Below are 20307 nucleotides of genomic sequence, written 5' to 3' on the forward strand. Positions count from 1 at the left end.
GACAGTTGAAAAGGTTTTAGAAAGACAAACCTCTCTCACTCTTCTTTTCAAAACCTTGGAGTAGTCAAAGTTGTTTTGCCTCACTCTCCTACAGCATTCTGGACACTCATCTGAAAGACAGTCAATATAACATTGAAATAAGTATACAAATATACCAGTATAGACAATACCTAACTGTGACGGCAGAATCAATGTGTAGTTGATACATCATATAATTTTAAATAGAGAAAATGTACTTAACACTTTTTTTTTTGCTTCATCTTGCTGGCTACCCTCTGTTGGACTGGATCTGTATAAAAAACATACAAGATACCACATTTTATTAAACACTATTTCTGTCAAGACCACTATCGTCAAATATGATTGACAGTTAGCATATAGTTTGGATTGGTGGTATGGTTCTGTTCTAGGCAAGAACTCCCTGCGCATCCATGCAGCCTAACATAGAATCATAAGAGAAAACATAAATGTATTGCAGATATCATTAATTAATTTTAATGTACAATATAATTAAGAGAATTTAAGTCTGATTCAGGGGTAATCAGAATGCTATAATGACTGACGAGAGGAGGAGCTGGGGATGGAGGAGGGTAATTCGCTCCTGAGAAACATGACAGCTGCTGATAATACTGAAGGAGCTTATATATGTATACAGTAATAGGCGTCGTATTTCTATAGTTAGACATGGATCAGCTGATGCGAGCTTGACTAATGTGACCTGCCAGAACTGACGCTATGCTTAATATTTAAATACAATAAGTTATTACTAATTTAGAATATACAGTATTGGTCAAAAGTTTGGACACGCTTTCCCATTTCCCTTTGATAGGTAGGTGGGTTCAAACTTTTGACTGGTACTATATTAAAAAAACATAGCTCTGTGATAACATACTTATTAACATAGTTCTAATAACACATTACTGACTAATAAGGAAATATACTTCACTTTGTCTTTTTTTTGCTTTCTGGCCCCAGGGTCTTGTGGCTTTTGATGAGCCTGTGGTATCAGTGGCAGTAGCTTCTGGAGTGGCGTTGGTCTCAGTGGCTTCTGGAGTGGCGTTGGTCTCAGTGGCTTCTGGAGTGGCGTTGGTCTCAGTGGCTTCTGGAGTGGCGTTGGTCTCAGTGGCTTCTGGAGTGGCGTTGGTCTCAGTGGCTTCTGGAGTGGCGTTGGTCTCAGTGGCTTCTGGAGTGACGTTGGTCTCAGTGGCTTCTGGAGTGGCGTCGGCCTCAGTGGCTTCTGGAGTGGCGTCGGTCTCAGTGGCTTCTGGAGTGGCGTCGGCCTCAGTGGCTTCTGGAGTGGCGTCGGTCTCAGTGGCTTCTGGAGTGGCGTCGGTCTCAGTGGCTTCTGGAGTGGCGTTGGTCTCAGTGGCTTCTGGAGTGGCGTCGGTCTCAGTGGCTTCTGGAGTGGCGTCGGTCTCAGTGGCTTCTGGAGTGGCGTCGGTCTCAGTGGCTTCTGGAGTGGCGTCGGTCTCAGTGGCTTCTGGAGTGGCGTCGGTCTCAGTGGCTTCTGGAGTGGCGTCGGTCTCAGTGGCTTCTGGAGTGGCGTCGGTCTCAGTGGCTTCTGGAGTGACGTCGGTCTCAGTGGCTTCTGGAGTGACGTTGGTCTCAGTGGCAGTGGCTTCGGGAGGATCAGTATTTTCTGTGCTACTTGTGGCCTTCTTCTGTCTTTGAAAATGAACTTGAAGACAAGACAAACATCACACACAAGAAAAATTAAACAGTTTGCCTTAATCTCAGTGCCACTTTATTCCATATAGCCTATGACTAATTATTGAACCACAAGGAAGAGGACCCTGTGAGCGAGTGATGATAACAGGCTAATATTTATAATAAGATTGATTTCTACATTACAGGTGTGTTATGTTATGATTAAAAAGTAAAATTAATTATCTACAGTCTATATCAACAAATATAGTCATAAAGTTCCCAGTCAAGGTAATGCTGTCTCTTAATGTCTGATCAGAGCATTCTAGATTTTCTGCCTACTTTTTATCTAGCTTGTTGACTTGGCTTAACTGCTAAAGAAAACAATAGGGTGATCACATGCTGCTATCCTATTGTGGCTGAAAGTAATGCTCATACTTTGCATCAATAGAAAAATAAAGATAATGATACTTGTCGGTTCACATTCCTTTGGGTTCCTTAGGGTTACCAGTGTTTTCAGATTAATCCAGAGCTTCATATTTGTAAAAAAATACTTACTCTTTAGCACAGCTTCATACATATGTTTAACCCTCTGAAGCAAATCAGGATCCAAAATATAATCCCCTCCTAGGATGACATCGGCCACCAAGCTTCCTTTGCACTTCTTCCCCAAAAGGAGTATGGGGAAAAAATCAAGGGCAGCAAGTTTGTCAAGCTGAAATAAAAACATTATTAAATTAAAAAAACATGCACCAAATACAATAATTAAATATTAATTTCATGACAACAGGTTAATGGTCATATTAAATGTACAACTCATATCAAGGAATTCATTACTATACTACATGTTTCACCAGCCATGTTTCCATCAAAATATGGGGAAAAAACATCCTCAATTTAGCAAAAACATTTTACGGTCGCTTGAGGTGGTTTTTGCCTTTTTCGAAAAAGAGTTAATGTGCTGAATGGTACATGGTAACAGCTTTGCCCAAGTTCGGGAGGATCCCCTCGCAGGATCTTAATTAATTCCCTCCAACCCAGTAGATAGAAATACACCTGATTGATATTTTATACTTTTTCGAAACATTTCAAAAGTTCACTTGACAATTACATGGAAACATGGCTATTGTTAAACTTTACTGTGTTAATTGACTTAGCTTCATAAATTCCTATTAGAATCCTGAACTTTGACCTAACCTTACCAACACATGGCTGCTATTGAGAACAACTGTCCTGTTGTTGTTTTTCTTGACTGACTCCTTCCATTCATTTTTTTTATTTTTAAAGTTGCATCTCTTTGCTGCAACTTTTGCTTTATATGGCTGCAGTTGTTTGCAAAGTGGGCAAGCCTTGTATGCAACACTTATTAGGGTGTTGCACCCAGGGCACATTTTCTTTGAACTTCCTGGCATCTCTAAAATGAAGTAAAAAAATAGATTAAAACCTTAATACAACTTGTTTTTGGAACATGAGATCCAGTAACAAGAGGTAGAATTCTTTAAAACTAGGTTGTTATTAGTATAAAGGGGGTTAGTACTAGTGGCTAACCTAACCACTTGCTAAAACCAACTGTCACGTGTCACCTATTGGCCGGGACGTCCGCCCGGCCTAATTGATTTGTCCCATACGCGACGTCCCTTGTCCCGTTTATTGTCTGCTACGCTGATCTAACCACTGACTGATAAAACAGCAACAGCAGCAGAGTTACAAGCACATGTAAAGCCATGTTTTTCCTATTTCCTTTAACGTTATGACTGTTAAAAGGCGCGTGACATGTCTGGGGTTTCTCATTCTAGATTTATGCAGTAACGTTAGGCCAAGTTATATTGTTATTGCTGACACATCATGAGTCTAATGACAAAGAAACGCATCAATTATAACATTTAAACAAAACGTTATCATTACTTATTATGGACCTCGTAACTTACCTGGACAGAGCGCAATGAGAAATGAAATCATTAAAGAAATCACCCAATCGCAAAGCGGACTGGCTACGTCTCCATAGCAACGGATGCTTAGGATCACGGGTAATGCTGGCATCCACTAATTAATTACATTTATTTTAATTAAATTACTATCAAAAACGAATCCCCGTTCTCACAATCGAAGGAGAAACAATTAAAACTGATGGTCATAACGGTCGATAACAATGTTCCAGAGTGGCAAAAAGAGAAACGTGGTGCAGACACAAAATATAGCCAACTTCCTATTTAAATAGCTACATAAGATCGAAAGTCGTGCTGAGTGACACGAAAAAAATGGGAAATTTGTGTTCAAGAACACGAATCAATAGTTTATATTTCGTGACGTCACGAACTGCCGTAAGAATAAACAATGTCACTCTTTAGCTGTGATTTCAACTTTTCATTGAAGGATATATTCCTCTATTTTTCTGGGAGTGACTATGTTTTATTATTATTGTTTTATTTTTTTTATTTTTTTTAGTTAATGTATTCAATGCAGTGCTGTTTCTTCTTTGTAAAAGGAATACAAAAAAAAAAAGAAAATAAAAAATAAATGTCACTCTTTAGCGACTCCAGTGGACGAAAACTGTACAAAACTGTAGCAATATGTACCGGGTGGTACATATTTGTGGCGCTGCAAAAAAGTGTGCAGAGGTACGTATTTCCCATGAGACCAGGTTGGAAATTACTGAACTTAAATATACGAGCTTGATAAAAATGATCATTCTAGAAGAAAATTTCAGATGGCACTTAGAGGCTTTTTGCATCTGAACTCTTGAAATATAGTCTCAAGCACCACCGGCAGCCCATAGCCTACTGATTCTCTAAATTCACTGTAAATATAATCTTAATTTGAGTTTCATAAACTCGGCGTGGCGTTTGAAATCCGAATTTTATTATTCTCCATTTTTTCAATCAATACATATTACATAGCGAAAATAACTTGCTGAAAGAAGCAGTTTTTTTTTTGACAAGAGATATCGTTATGTTTCGCTCCTCTGTCTGCGCTTCAGAGAGCATCTAAAGCCGCTAAACGTATGGAACGTTTTCAGTCAGGGAAACTGTTTCTCAAAGATGAGCAACGATTTATAGATTTATTTGGAACTATTTTCGTTGCCGATATATAGAGCAAAATGTAAGTCATGTAATATTTACGACTTAATATATAAAAAAAAAACGTCCTGCTGATGTTCGGGACAGCACTCTTTCTCGTCCTATCTGTTGCTTTTTTAAAATAATTGTCATACATAGAAAAAAACAAGGATAGCCTACAGGAACTTTTTTTGTGAATTATATTCTGTTTCAGAAATGTGCTTTTATTGTAATATCTGTAAAAAATTAAATAAAAATAAAAAAGTGGTCTGTTTGCTTAATAACAAAATGCATCTCAGCTTCACTCACTTGCTCCCGTTTATGCACCAGCTGCAAATGCTAAAAATAAATAATAAACAGTGCTAGTTTTTGTATGAACAATCATGAATTAAAAAAGCTAAGTCAGTCTTTGTTTGTATTGCATGTTCACTTTTAATACAGCGAAACAGCCTAGGTCTTCCATCCCTCACAAACTCGTGTGGTCGACTGTGACGTCACTCGTGTGGCCGACTGTTACGTCAACTCGGGTGGCCAACTGTGACGTCAACTCGGGTGGCCGACTGTGACGTCAATTGGCCGACTGTGACGTCAACTGTCGACTGTTACGTCATAATGATCGTGAGTATAAATAGTGCAGCGGATTTATTCTTCTTGTAGCGAGTCGGCGATTGTGAAATTACTATATACATTTACATTATGTGCATCTGAGTTGTGCATATTAGTAGGGAAATTGATACAAAATTGATTATTCAAATAATCTCTTCTGTTTCTCTTTCTTTCATAGTGTTTCACAGATATAAATTGCAAGAAGTATTGTTCACTTCTAGTTCATTTTCGAGTATGTCAACCATGCCCATCATTTTTGAGAGTGCAGAGCAGTCCTCATCAACTGAATTGTCAGATGAGCTCAATACGGCCCTTGCTGCGGGGCGGTGGTGGGCGATAATGGAAGTTTCAGACCCCATATCTGAGTATCCTGACTATGAGGACCTCATCTCAGACCAGTGGTGGGAAACAGTGGAGGAAGGAGAAACATCATGCCCCACATCCCTGGTCTTCAGTGATGCATCTGAGAAGGCTCATTCCCAGCACTCAGGCTTCTCAGATCGGAAATATGAGGAGGGAAAACTGAAGACCACGAAGCAGTGGAGGCAGCAGAACTCTCCCAGTGCTAAAAAAGAGGACCTCATCTCATCCCTGGTCTTCAGTGAAGCATCTGAGAAGGGAGAACTGAAGACCACGAAGCAGTGGAGGCAGCGGAACTCTCCCAGTGCTAAAAAAGAGGACCTCACCTCATCCCTGGTCTTCAGTGAAGCATCTGAGAAGGGAGAACTGAAGACCACAAAGCAGTGGAGGCAGCGGAACTCTCCCAGTGCTAAAAAAGAGGACCTCACCTCATCCCTGGTCTTCAGTGAAGCATCTGAGAAGGGAGAACTGAAGACCACAAAGCAGTGGAGGCAGCGGAACTCTCCCAGTGGTAAAAAAGAGGACCTCACCTCATCCCTGGTCTTCAGTGAAGCATCTGAGAAGGGAGAACTGAAGACCACAAAGCAGTGGAGGCAGCGGAACTCTCCCAGTGCTAAAAAAGAGGACCTCACCTCATCCCTGGTCTTCAGTGAAGCATCTGAGAAGGGAGAACTGAAGACCACAAAGCAGTGGAGGCAGCAGAACTCTCCCAGTGCTAAAAAAGAGGACCTCACCTCATCCCTGGTCTTCGGTGATACATTGGAGAAAGCTCAGCACTCAGCACCTGTGCCTGTTGTGTCCCCAAAGCGAGCACCTGTGCCTGCTGCATCTCCAAAGGGAGCACCTGTGCCTGCTGCATCTCCAAAGGGAGCACCTGTGCCTGCTGCGTGCCCAAAGGGAGCACCTGTGCCCATAGGGTCCCAAAAAAGAGGAAAACTCAGGATCCCCGAATATTTGACTCACCATCTGAAAAAGGCCGCTTTAGAAACACCCACACCCATCCAGTCACTACAGAGGGCACCAGTGGCTTCCTCAAAGGTGCTCACATGCTCCTCACATGGAGCACCAATGCCAGACAAGATCTCCAAGAGGAGAAATCCTAAAAACCCTGAGCTGCTGAGGCAGCATTTGCAAAATGCACCAGTGCTTGTGTCTTCCGCAAACCTCAGGATCCCAAAGCAGCAGAGGCAGAAGAATATCCAAAAGGGAGTGTCTGTGCCTGCCAAGATCCCACAGAGAACACTTGCTCCACCGTGTTCCCCACAGCAACCACCCAGTTGCTACCAAATTGACTATTTATGTAGCATATTTGCTAAATGTTGTGTCATTTCAAATATTTAATTGAAATTGTACATGCTTTATATGAATGCATGTACACATTAATAAAAGGTTTTCAAGCGGTGAGTGCCTCATCCAATAAAACATTTGTCTTAGTTTCAATTCATTTGACCATTATTTGTTTTATTTTGCAGGTAATATTTGTTTCGTTCAAAACATTGTTAAATATAAATATTTTTTCATTAAGAGCTCAACTAAGAAATATTTGTTTTTCAACGAATGTACAATTTCAAGGTTACTCGGCGAAGCCAGCGCACGGGCATTAAACACATATCTCGACCAGTCACTCTACTGCAGCGTTAAACAGATTTCAACAAGATTTCAACGTCAAACAAACCAGACAACTCATTTAAATCGTATTTTTCTACAAACTGTTAGCTAATCATTTTGTCAAGATGGCTACTGTAGTGGCACAGTCTCATTATATATTCGGATTGCGGACAGGAGTGAGGAATAATTTGTTGTATTTTGATGAGCAAACCATCATATTTCCGTGCGGAAACAACTGTGTGCGCTATAACATCAACCAAAAATGCCAGAAGTTTATTCCAGGTACTTTATTATAGTAAACATTAATTTTTAGACACTTCATACGTATTTTAATAGGCCTATATATTATATGTAATAGGCTATATAGTAGGTCTTGTAGCCTATATTATAGGCTCATAATATCATATGATAAGTATTAACGTAAATTATATCATTATCACTTGTCTCACTAGTCTTAATATAACTATTACTGGTTATTAACTGTATTTCTTGTGAATATCTGACTAATACACACATATGGGTCATATTTCTCCCAATATCAAATTAAAGAAATAAGAAGTTATATTTTACTATAACTTGAAATAAATAAAATAAAATCTTTCAGTAATAAAACTGATTCACTATTTCAGTACACATTATCTTGCAACAATAGCCTGCATCCCAAACATCATCAGATAAAGGTTTGTTTTAATTTTTATGACAGATTTAAGTCCAAAGACTTTTACTATCCTTTACATTTATCAGTGGACCTTTTCTATACAAATAAAATAAAAATATATTTTAGGAAGCTTCTTTGGTGCATTTATTTGGTGCATGTTTCACTATTTGCTTTTGCTATATGTATACTTGAAGTAGCCTACACAGAAAAACTGAATCTCTAAATATCTATTCATAAATATTTATTTCTGTAAATTATATTTACATATAATAAACTAACTTTCTGATAGCCTACAGTGTAATATAAAATGGGACTGTGTATGAATGACTATGATTTGGGATTATATCAACTCGACAGTTAATATGCAAATTAATATGCCTTTTATAAATCAATCTGGAAGTCTAATAACACTTAATAAGGCAGAACACCTCATCAATTCTGCTCCAGATGTTTTTCAAAAAATTCTACTACTTTTATAGTGTACTGACATCTAGTGGAAAAAGAACAACATTGTTAGTACAGGTATACAGTACATTTCTTATTGACATCAAACACCAACATTTAGTCATGAGGTAAGGTAACCAAAACCCAACGCCTAATAAACATCATAATGCTAAAGTCCACACAACATTAAATTATAACCATTATACTTTGATATTTTGTTGGTTTTAACTCATGGTATTTAGTAACCAAATCTTCAATACATATTTCAATACAATATTTCACTGTAATAATACTGTTTAATGCTGTGAAATCCTTTTTTTTTTTTTTTTTTTCACTGTGTTGCTGTGATATTACAGACCTTGTTGTGATATAACCAACCTGGTCTCATGGGAAATACGTACCTCTGCACACTTTTTTGCAGCGCCACAAATATGTACCACCCGGTACATATTGCTACAGTTTTGTACAGTTTTCGTCCACTGGAGTCGCTAAAGAGTGACATTTATTTTTTATTTTCTTTTTTTTTTGTATTCCTTTTACAAAGAAGAAACAGCACTGCATTGAATACATTAACTAAAAAAATAAAAAAAAATAAAACAATAATAATAAAACATAGTCACTCCCAGAAAAATAGAGGAATATATCCTTCAATGAAAAGTTGAAATCACAGCTAAAGAGTGACATTGTTTATTCTTACGGCAGTTCGTGACGTCACGAAATATAAACTATTGATTCGTGTTCTTGAACACAAATTTCCCATTTTTTTCGTGTCACTCAGCACGACTTTCGATCTTATGTAGCTATTTAAATAGGAAGTTGGCTATATTTTGTGTCTGCACCACGTTTCTCTTTTTGCCACTCTGGAACATTGTTATCGACCGTTATGACCATCAGTTTTAATTGTTTCTCCTTCGATTGTGAGAACGGGGATTCGTTTTTGATAGTAATTTAATTAAAATAAATGTAATTAATTAGTGGATGCCAGCATTACCCGTGATCCTAAGCATCCGTTGCTATGGAGACGTAGCCAGTCCGCTTTGCGATTGGGTGATTTCTTTAATGATTTCATTTCTCATTGCGCTCTGTCCAGGTAAGTTACGAGGTCCATAATAAGTAATGATAACGTTTTGTTTAAATGTTATAATTGATGCGTTTCTTTGTCATTAGACTCATGATGTGTCAGCAATAACAATATAACTTGGCCTAACGTTACTGCATAAATCTAGAATGAGAAACCCCAGACATGTCACGCGCCTTTTAACAGTCATAACGTTAAAGGAAATAGGAAAAACATGGCTTTACATGTGCTTGTAACTCTGCTGCTGTTGCTGTTTTATCAGTCAGTGGTTAGATCAGCGTAGCAGACAATAAACGGGACAAGGGACGTCGCGTATGGGACAAATCAATTAGGCCGGGCGGACGTCCCGGCCAATAGGTGACACGTGACAGTTGGTTTTAGCAAGTGGTTAGGTTAGCCACTAGTACTAACCCCCTTTATACTAATAACAACCTAGTTTTAAAGAATTCTACCTCTTGTTACTGGATCTCATGTTCCAAAAACAAGTTGTATTAAGGTTTTAATCTATTTTTTTACTTCATTTTAGAGATGCCAGGAAGTTCAAAGAAAATGTGCCCTGGGTGCAACACCCTAATAAGTGTTGCATACAAGGCTTGCCCACTTTGCAAACAACTGCAGCCATATAAAGCAAAAGTTGCAGCAAAGAGATGCAACTTTAAAAATAAAAAAAATGAATGGAAGGAGTCAGTCAAGAAAAACAACAACAGGACAGTTGTTCTCAATAGCAGCCATGTGTTGGTAAGGTTAGGTCAAAGTTCAGGATTCTAATAGGAATTTATGAAGCTAAGTCAATTAACACAGTAAAGTTTAACAATAGCCATGTTTCCATGTAATTGTCAAGTGAACTTTTGAAATGTTTCGAAAAAGTATAAAATATCAATCAGGTGTATTTCTATCTACTGGGTTGGAGGGAATTAATTAAGATCCTGCGAGGGGATCCTCCCGAACTTGGGCAAAGCTGTTACCATGTACCATTCAGCACATTAACTCTTTTTCGAAAAAGGCAAAAACCACCTCAAGCGACCGTAAAATGTTTTTGCTAAATTGAGGATGTTTTTTCCCCATATTTTGATGGAAACATGGCTGGTGAAACATGTAGTATAGTAATGAATTCCTTGATATGAGTTGTACATTTAATATGACCATTAACCTGTTGTCATGAAATTAATATTTAATTATTGTATTTGGTGCATGTTTTTTTAATTTAATAATGTTTTTATTTCAGCTTGACAAACTTGCTGCCCTTGATTTTTTCCCCATACTCCTTTTGGGGAAGAAGTGCAAAGGAAGCTTGGTGGCCGATGTCATCCTAGGAGGGGATTATATTTTGGATCCTGATTTGCTTCAGAGGGTTAAACATATGTATGAAGCTGTGCTAAAGAGTAAGTATTTTTTTACAAATATGAAGCTCTGGATTAATCTGAAAACACTGGTAACCCTAAGGAACCCAAAGGAATGTGAACCGACAAGTATCATTATCTTTATTTTTCTATTGATGCAAAGTATGAGCATTACTTTCAGCCACAATAGGATAGCAGCATGTGATCACCCTATTGTTTTCTTTAGCAGTTAAGCCAAGTCAACAAGCTAGATAAAAAGTAGGCAGAAAATCTAGAATGCTCTGATCAGACATTAAGAGACAGCATTACCTTGACTGGGAACTTTATGACTATATTTGTTGATATAGACTGTAGATAATTAATTTTACTTTTTAATCATAACATAACACACCTGTAATGTAGAAATCAATCTTATTATAAATATTAGCCTGTTATCATCACTCGCTCACAGGGTCCTCTTCCTTGTGGTTCAATAATTAGTCATAGGCTATATGGAATAAAGTGGCACTGAGATTAAGGCAAACTGTTTAATTTTTCTTGTGTGTGATGTTTGTCTTGTCTTCAAGTTCATTTTCAAAGACAGAAGAAGGCCACAAGTAGCACAGAAAATACTGATCCTCCCGAAGCCACTGCCACTGAGACCAACGTCACTCCAGAAGCCACTGAGACCGACGTCACTCCAGAAGCCACTGAGACCGACGCCACTCCAGAAGCCACTGAGACCGACGCCACTCCAGAAGCCACTGAGACCAACGCCACTCCAGAAGCCACTGAGACCGACGCCACTCCAGAAGCCACTGAGACCGACGCCACTCCAGAAGCCACTGAGACCGACGCCACTCCAGAAGCCACTGAGACCGACGCCACTCCAGAAGCCACTGAGACCAACGCCACTCCAGAAGCCACTGAGACCGACGCCACTCCAGAAGCCACTGAGGCCAACGCCACTCCAGAAGCCACTGAGACCGACGCCACTCCAGAAGCCACTGAGGCCGACGCCACTCCAGAAGCCACTGAGACCAACGCCACTCCAGAAGCCACTGAGGCCGACGCCACTCCAGAAGCCACTGAGACCAACGTCACTCCAGAAGCCACTGAGACCAACGCCACTCCAGAAGCCACTGAGACCAACGCCACTCCAGAAGCCACTGAGACCAACGCCACTCCAGAAGCCACTGAGACCAACGCCACTCCAGAAGCCACTGAGACCAACGCCACTCCAGAAGCCACTGAGACCAACGCCACTCCAGAAGCTACTGCCACTGATACCACAGGCTCATCAAAAGCCACAAGACCCTGGGGCCAGAAAGCAAAAAAAAGACAAAGTGAAGTATATTTCCTTATTAGTCAGTAATGTGTTATTAGAACTATGTTAATAAGTATGTTATCACAGAGCTATGTTTTTTTAATATAGTACCAGTCAAAAGTTTGAACCCACCTACCTATCAAAGGGAAATGGGAAAGCGTGTCCAAACTTTTGACCAATACTGTATATTCTAAATTAGTAATAACTTATTGTATTTAAATATTAAGCATAGCGTCAGTTCTGGCAGGTCACATTAGTCAAGCTCGCATCAGCTGATCCATGTCTAACTATAGAAATACGACGCCTATTACTGTATACATATATAAGCTCCTTCAGTATTATCAGCAGCTGTCATGTTTCTCAGGAGCGAATTACCCTCCTCCATCCCCAGCTCCTCCTCTCGTCAGTCATTATAGCATTCTGATTACCCCTGAATCAGACTTAAATTCTCTTAATTATATTGTACATTAAAATTAATTAATGATATCTGCAATACATTTATGTTTTCTCTTATGATTCTATGTTAGGCTGCATGGATGCGCAGGGAGTTCTTGCCTAGAACAGAACCATACCACCAATCCAAACTATATGCTAACTGTCAATCATATTTGACGATAGTGGTCTTGACAGAAATAGTGTTTAATAAAATGTGGTATCTTGTATGTTTTTTATACAGATCCAGTCCAACAGAGGGTAGCCAGCAAGATGAAGCAAAAAAAAAAGTGTTAAGTACATTTTCTCTATTTAAAATTATATGATGTATCAACTACACATTGATTCTGCCGTCACAGTTAGGTATTGTCTATACTGGTATATTTGTATACTTATTTCAATGTTATATTGACTGTCTTTCAGATGAGTGTCCAGAATGCTGTAGGAGAGTGAGGCAAAACAACTTTGACTACTCCAAGGTTTTGAAAAGAAGAGTGAGAGAGGTTTGTCTTTCTAAAACCTTTTCAACTGTCTTGCTTTATATCAATGTACTCGCATTCACTCAATATTAATATTTAAATCCTTTTTGGTTCTACAATGAATAAGGCCCTGTGTCCACGAAAGTGTTTTTTCACGCGACTGCCATATTTTTCCAATAGTTTTCAATGGGAGCGCCGCTGAGTGTCTTTTTCACGCTGATGAACTGGGCATTCGTCGTTTTTTACCGGTCGCCAAGAGTTGAAGAATGTTCAACTTTGGGTAAAATGCAGTTCTCATCACTGTCACTTTTTACCCAGCCGTCCAATCACAGTGGAGGAGGGGCGGGACTATTACCACACAACCGCCACACTCTGCTCGTACAAAGTAAACAGATGACAACAACAAGCATAATAATGGAACAAAATAATTTTAAACTAGAGCCAGAGCAAATACTTTATAATCTATCGACATTTTTATATAGAAACAACACAGAAACAAACAATCTGTGAAATGAGATAGTAGTAACACTTTTGCGGATATTCCGTATAATAACAACAAGCAAAGCATCTCTTCTGCTGCGCTGCCAAAATGCTCTCAAGCACTCAAAGCTAGGCGTTATCAGCTGGCTAAAAACGGTTTGGTTGACACACAGCCTTAGCCTGACTACGTCAGACTTCGTACTTCCGCTCAATTTCAGTTCGCTTCTGTACTCAGTCTGAGATAGCGACCTTTCTCCCAGTTTTCCGCCGGCCTCAAAACAGCCGGCCAATCAACGAACAGAGGGTGGGCTGAGAGCCGTGATGTATAGATGCTGATTGTACCGTGGATGCGTAGATTTACTTCACATAATCTGCAAAAGTCATTCACAGCCATGTTCACTCCGGTAATTTGCTCGATGGTTTTGTTTTCGCATCATACATGTGTTTACAGTGGATGCGCATAACACACGCCATAACCAAACGTTATGTGATTGGCTTATGGGTAACCAATGATTTTAAACTTCAGACAAGCGCCCCCCCGCGAGAAAGAAAACGCTTTTCAATTATGCCATGCCAGACTCTGTCTACGAAGCAAAGCGAAGTAGCAGAGTTTGGTATTACCAGGCTAACACAGCCTAAGACTGCTTTAAAAAAAATATCTGCATTGTTTGAGCACTTGACTCGACAACTAGATGTTTGGAAAACAATAATCTGGATTTAGTGTTTATGCAGTGAGCACTAATGTAACCATTTTTACAAACAAGATACATACAAAGTTTACTTTACAATAACAGAAAATAATTTGGCTCTACGTATTGCTCATATGATGTAGACTGCTATCCGATCAATACTTCGGTTACCATCAAATATGTAGAAAAAGTAGAACATTTTCATTCCTTAAATACATTAAGGTATTACGTAGTAAGTTTTAAATGTTTAGGTAGGTCTTAATTATGTTGGAATTTATTGAATGGTACTTGTTGTAGTTCTTTGTTGTCTGTCTGACCAATATAAAACCTACAATTGCACACACAGTTCTGTAAATTAATGTACTTTTTAAGTAATTATTTGACTTTGATTTTCCTTCATAGCTTCATACTTTTTTGCAAGTATTGATGTGAAATAGGTCTTAAATTTCCTTCACAATGGTCTTAAAAAATGTCTTACAAATCTTACATTTTACTTATTGAAACTTGCAGAAACCCTGAAAACATTAATGCATAGATAAAAATTGATACCTCTTTGGATACGTTGGTAATGTAAAGTCAACATGAATAGAAACTGTCACAAGGTTTTCATGTAATTTACTAGACCCCTCAGACAGTATATGATATTGTACTGTACCACTTTGAAACACCATCGTACAGCAGTAAATGTTATTTTTAAATGTTATTACATGTTAAAGCTACACTGTGTAACTTTTTAAGTTGATTCTTAGCAAAAAACACTTTGTTCTATCAAAAGTATACGTGCTCATTCATGTGTAATTACTTCCACCAACTAATTAAGTATTCTCGTAAGCATAGAATCTGCCATTTTTAATACATAGCTACGCAGTTGCTCGAATGGCGGCAGCGATGTTGCGCCTCCATCTTGAAAATACATTCGCCAAAGAGGTACATACCGGGAAATTCAAGCTTCGCCTTTCGCGTTTTACACTTAGTGATACCAGAGAATGTCTAATAGGAAGAGAATTGGCACTCTCTGCTTACTTCCGGGTTCTGGATTGGTTGCAGTAACACGTCTCTGTCCATGCGGGGGCGCTCGCGAGCGAGTGCAGAATGAATGGAGGTCTATGGCGAAAAACCCTCAAAATCCACTTTTCTCAGGATATAATTTTTTGTCTAGTAATTTGAATGTTGTATTCGAAAGGAGATGCAAAGAAATTACACATTGCTGGGTGTTAGATTTTTTAGAGCCACGTTTTGGTTTAAAAAGTCTTTTAAAATGTCAATGACGTCAGAATGCTGACGTCATTAGCAGAATGCTAGCGTGTTATGGGCAACAACAACTCAACCTGTAAGAAATCGAAAAGAAATAAGTACTCGTTCATTCAACTTTCGACCTATAACCCATGTTGAACTTGCAAAGCCTACAATAAAATCTGAGATTTCTCAACGGCAATCGGGTGAAAGAGACACATTTAGCCGTCTAGCCCCATAGACTCCCATTCAGTCTGCACTCGCTCGCGATCACCCCCAGTGGAATTCTAATGGAACTGCAACCAAAATCAATACAATGGGGCTGAATAGGGAGTGCCAAGGCTCTCCGTAGACGGGCTCTGGTGATACTCATGGACGAAGTCGATAACTGGAAGCCATGTTAATCTTGGAATAATACGGCCACCGTAGGAGTTAAAACGCACTCGGAATTGAAAGGAACAGAAATTAATATTCACTGGGTAGCCATATAACTTTTCACCGCTAGAGGGGGGGGAAACACACAGTGTAGCTTTAATATTTTCCAACAAAGTATCTTTTGAGGACTACAAACATAAAGACTGTACTTGCTGCCACCATAATTGCATGACTTGTGCCAAGACAAACATTGCTGGATTTTGTGTTGTGATAGATTTTTTTTGTGTTTATTCTATAGGGAACAGAGGAGGTCCTCATTTGTTGGGTTCCATGCAAGACCTGGTAGGTGTACTAATGTACAGTTTATTACATACACAACATTTTAAACATTAACAATGTCAACAGTTACTGAAATGTTTGAATATTTTTTAATAGTTATATTTCATAAAATGATATACCATTTTGCCAGTTACTCAGTAAATCTTTACTCAAAACATTGTCTCTTTACAGTGGGACCAAATGGAAGGACTCCTGGGAGCCCTCCTCCCTTCTTGAATAATGAATTAAACATTTTTTTGAATTTTGTATTTTTTTATAATGAATAAAATAACTACAAACATAAACAAAGTTACTGATTTGTTATTCATTGCCTAAATTGTATATGCTATATACAGGACATACAGATCTTTAGAAATAACCTAATTAAAAATCCTGTGTTAAATGTCAGTTTTGTATGAATAACGGTTATATCTACATCTGTCAAATATGTTATGTTCTCACCTGTGTTTGTCTGTGTATGTAGTTATATATAACTGTCTATATATTGTTTGTTAGCAGGATTTCTTGTAACTTGGTGGATGGGTAGGACATGGTCCAGGAAGAAACCTATTATATTTTGTGGCAGTTTAAATTTTGATTAGATTTTAGATTAATTAAATTTGATGTAGTTGGAGACATTTGTTCTACTGTATGCCCTTAATGTTCAGGTTTGTGTCCCTCTGTCCAGATGACATTGAGCGGAGAACATCATTATGGTGCTGGTTCCACCCCAGGGCAGGAAGTGGAACAGTAGTTGGCATGCCGTGTAGATGTACCATCGTTATCTGCCTCTATATTTGGATAGAAGACCAGTAGTAGTTGTATCTTTTGATCTATTATTCATTGGCAATGCAATAATTATGCCTTCAAAGCATCAAATTGATTTAATATTGGCATATAATTACCAATAGATTGAAATTCATAGAAAGAGAACTGTTTCAATTTCCAAGAAACAAATGTTACTTGTTTTACACAACCTAAACAGTATTGAACAGAATAACCTGTATTATAAATATCAGGTGATCAGAGAACAAATATAAAATAATGGTTCATACACTTAATAATAATTATCTTGTCTTTTTAGACTTCTAAAGCTATATAGATCCACTTTGGGACCTGGAAACCCTGAAAGCTCACCTTCACCTAGAGAGAGAATGGGTATATGGTAAGAAAATGATGAACATTATCTGACATGAAGTAGTTTTGTCTTTATTATGAAGTTGACCGCTGTGTTGATCACTTTTTGTCATATGATATCAGCACCATGTTATTCTGCTGTAGTAATCACAAATTAAATGCTTGTCTATTACAATTTCACAAGCTCTCCACCCAAATTTTTATAGTCACTTGTATGATATCTTAGAATCATTTACATTAAGGTGCATTTTCTTTTGGAATTGTCATGTTTTTGGGGGCTTTGACTCCTGTGTGATGATGCGTCATCTTTTCTTTCTGTTTTTCCTAGCCATTCCTCTACAGGTTTCGGTGACTTGACAGAGGACGCTACATATGGGAGGTCTCTCAATCGGAGGTCTCTCAGAAGTCAACACAGACAGGCTGTAAATGCATACAGCAGTATAGGCGCTTTTGATGACATTGAGGACAGCACCGGTGCACTGAAGATGTGTACAAAATAAACCTGCCTTGCTTTTATATCAAACAGCCCTTTTTATGAAGTGATTTACAGTACAAGGGGATTGTCATCAGAAACCCAACTGTTGGAAAATAGTGTACTTTGATTTTTACATTTCAAACCAAAGCTACTAAGTGTTTTCACCCATAGCTCAGAGATAATCAAGGCCAACATATCTTCAGGAAAGTATTGACAATATAAATAATGGCCCTTTGGTAAATGTTCAGATTATGTATTTTTATTAGAAACAAAGACAAAATACTAACTATGGGTAAAGGTCTTTTTTTTTTTTTAGCTTTTTTATTGCTTTTCCTTTCCAGCACTTTTATAGAATGTCAATTATATCATTGAAGCTTTTAAGATATATTTACCTGCCTTCATTCTTAAATTCAAAACTCAAAAATGAAATAAGATATCAGCAAAAACTAAAATTGGACTATTCTTATGAATTTCATTGTCTCTTTTTTTCTGATAACAAAAACAGAAAAGCTGCTGTTTCTCCTGACTGGCATCACCAAGTAGCGGATTAATAACGTTAAAAGTCTTTTTGCATGTTATTACAATGCATTACTGGTATTTTCTTTTCACGTGTTCATTAACCTATAAGACTACTGTATTGTGCAGAGACAGTTTCAATCTCTGCCAACTTAACTGTTGGTGGTGTTTGTGAGGTTTTTGCATCACTGTTTGGTAGTGAGCTTGCTAGTTTCAGTCCAAAACTCCTTAGTGCTGCTTTAAATAAATCATTGTTACTTTTGCTTGTAAAAAATCTGATGAAGTACATTGATTATAATGTACTTTACTTCAGTATTTCCATATTATACTTTAAGTGTATGTATGTAGGCTATGTATGCAATATGTATATACTGTTTGTAGTTTCAGCATACTTGTTAATGAACACCATCAAATCGATATTAAACCATACATGTTTTTCTGTTATGCTTTCCATATCGCATCATCTAAATGTACATCAATATAGTTATAAATCATATCCACTTTCACTGACATCCTGTAAAACTGTATGTAGAAATCTCTTTCTTTGTCTTGATGCATACATATGTGCAGTACTATAATAAACACAATTGTGATGGCTTTGCCTGTTGAGTGAACTTCCTATGAAAGTACAATTTGGACACATAATTGGTTTACTCTTTAGACTAATGCAGATGCGCACAAGTTCATGGCTCGTGCAAAAACACTTAAATAGTGCATATTTTACTTGGGTGTGGTACATACATATGTGCACTACTGTAATAAACACAATTGTGATAGCATTGTCTGTTGTGTGAACCTCCAGTACCATTTGGACACATAATTGGCTGACTCTAGACCAGGGATGGGCAACTTCGGTCATGGAGGTCCACTGTCCTACAGAGTTTAGCTTCAACCCTGATCAAACACACCTGAACCAGATAATCAAGGTCTGATTATCTGGTTCAGGTGTGTTTAATTGGGGTTGGAGCTAAACTCTGCAGGACAGTGGCCCTCCAGGACTGAGTTTGGACACCCCTGCTCTAGACTAATGCAGATGTTCACAAGTTCATAACTAGTGCTAAAACACTTAAATAGTGCATATTTTACTTGGGTATGGTACATACATATGTGCACTACTGTAATAAACACAATTGTGATAGCATTGCCTGTTGTGTGAACTTCCAGTACCATTTGGACACATTATTGGCTGACACATAATTGGCTGACTCTAGACCAGTGGTTCCCAAACCTGTCCTGGAGGCACCCCAACACTGCACGTTTTCTTTGTCTCCCTAATCAAGCACACCAGATTCAACTCATCAGCTCATTATCACATGGGTTAATGAGCTGATGAGTTGAATCAGGTGTGTTTGATTAGGGAGACAAAGAAAATGTGCAGTGTGGGGTGCCTTCAGGACAGGTTTGGGAACCACTGCTTGCAGATGCTCACAAGTTCATGACTCGTGCAAAAACACTTAAATAGTGCATATTTTACTTAGGTGGGGTACATACATATGTGCACTACTGTAATAAACACAATTGTGATGGCATTGCCTGTGGGGTTGGAGGTTGAGCCTCCAAAGGCCTCACTGAAACTATGCCCGGGACAAGGCTGTGTCCATGAAATGTTGAAATTAAAGCCTGACGTAGGACTAACCCAAATACATTTTTGGAAAGATCTCGGCCTGGAGAGTAATATATGCCAGTTTGAAGATTAGAAATGGGTCCTGCTTTGAAATATTGACCTCTGAACCGTGACCTCAGCAAATGTTGAAAGCCTTGTCATTCAGGAAGAGAAGGGGCTACAGGCATGGGACCAATTGTTATAAAGAGCCCTTCACTTTAGCTATGTGACTATACTCTTGTGGATAGAGTCACTAAAAGGGGGTGCAGTCAATTATGGTCAAAATTGATTTTCTCCTATTTAGCAGTTATATATTTAAAATATTATCACACAAATGCGATTAACATCCACTTATATCCATATGTGTAGTCTTAATTCAGTATTTATAACTTCCGATTCTAAGTAACAAGTTATATTGATTTAAACTACAATTCCCTAAAGCAGCGCAATGCGGCTTGATACAAATTAGC

The sequence above is a fragment of the Leuciscus leuciscus genome (assembly GCF_965113295.1).
Source record: "Leuciscus leuciscus genome assembly, chromosome: 10".
Lineage (NCBI taxonomy): Eukaryota > Metazoa > Chordata > Actinopteri > Cypriniformes > Leuciscidae > Leuciscus > Leuciscus leuciscus.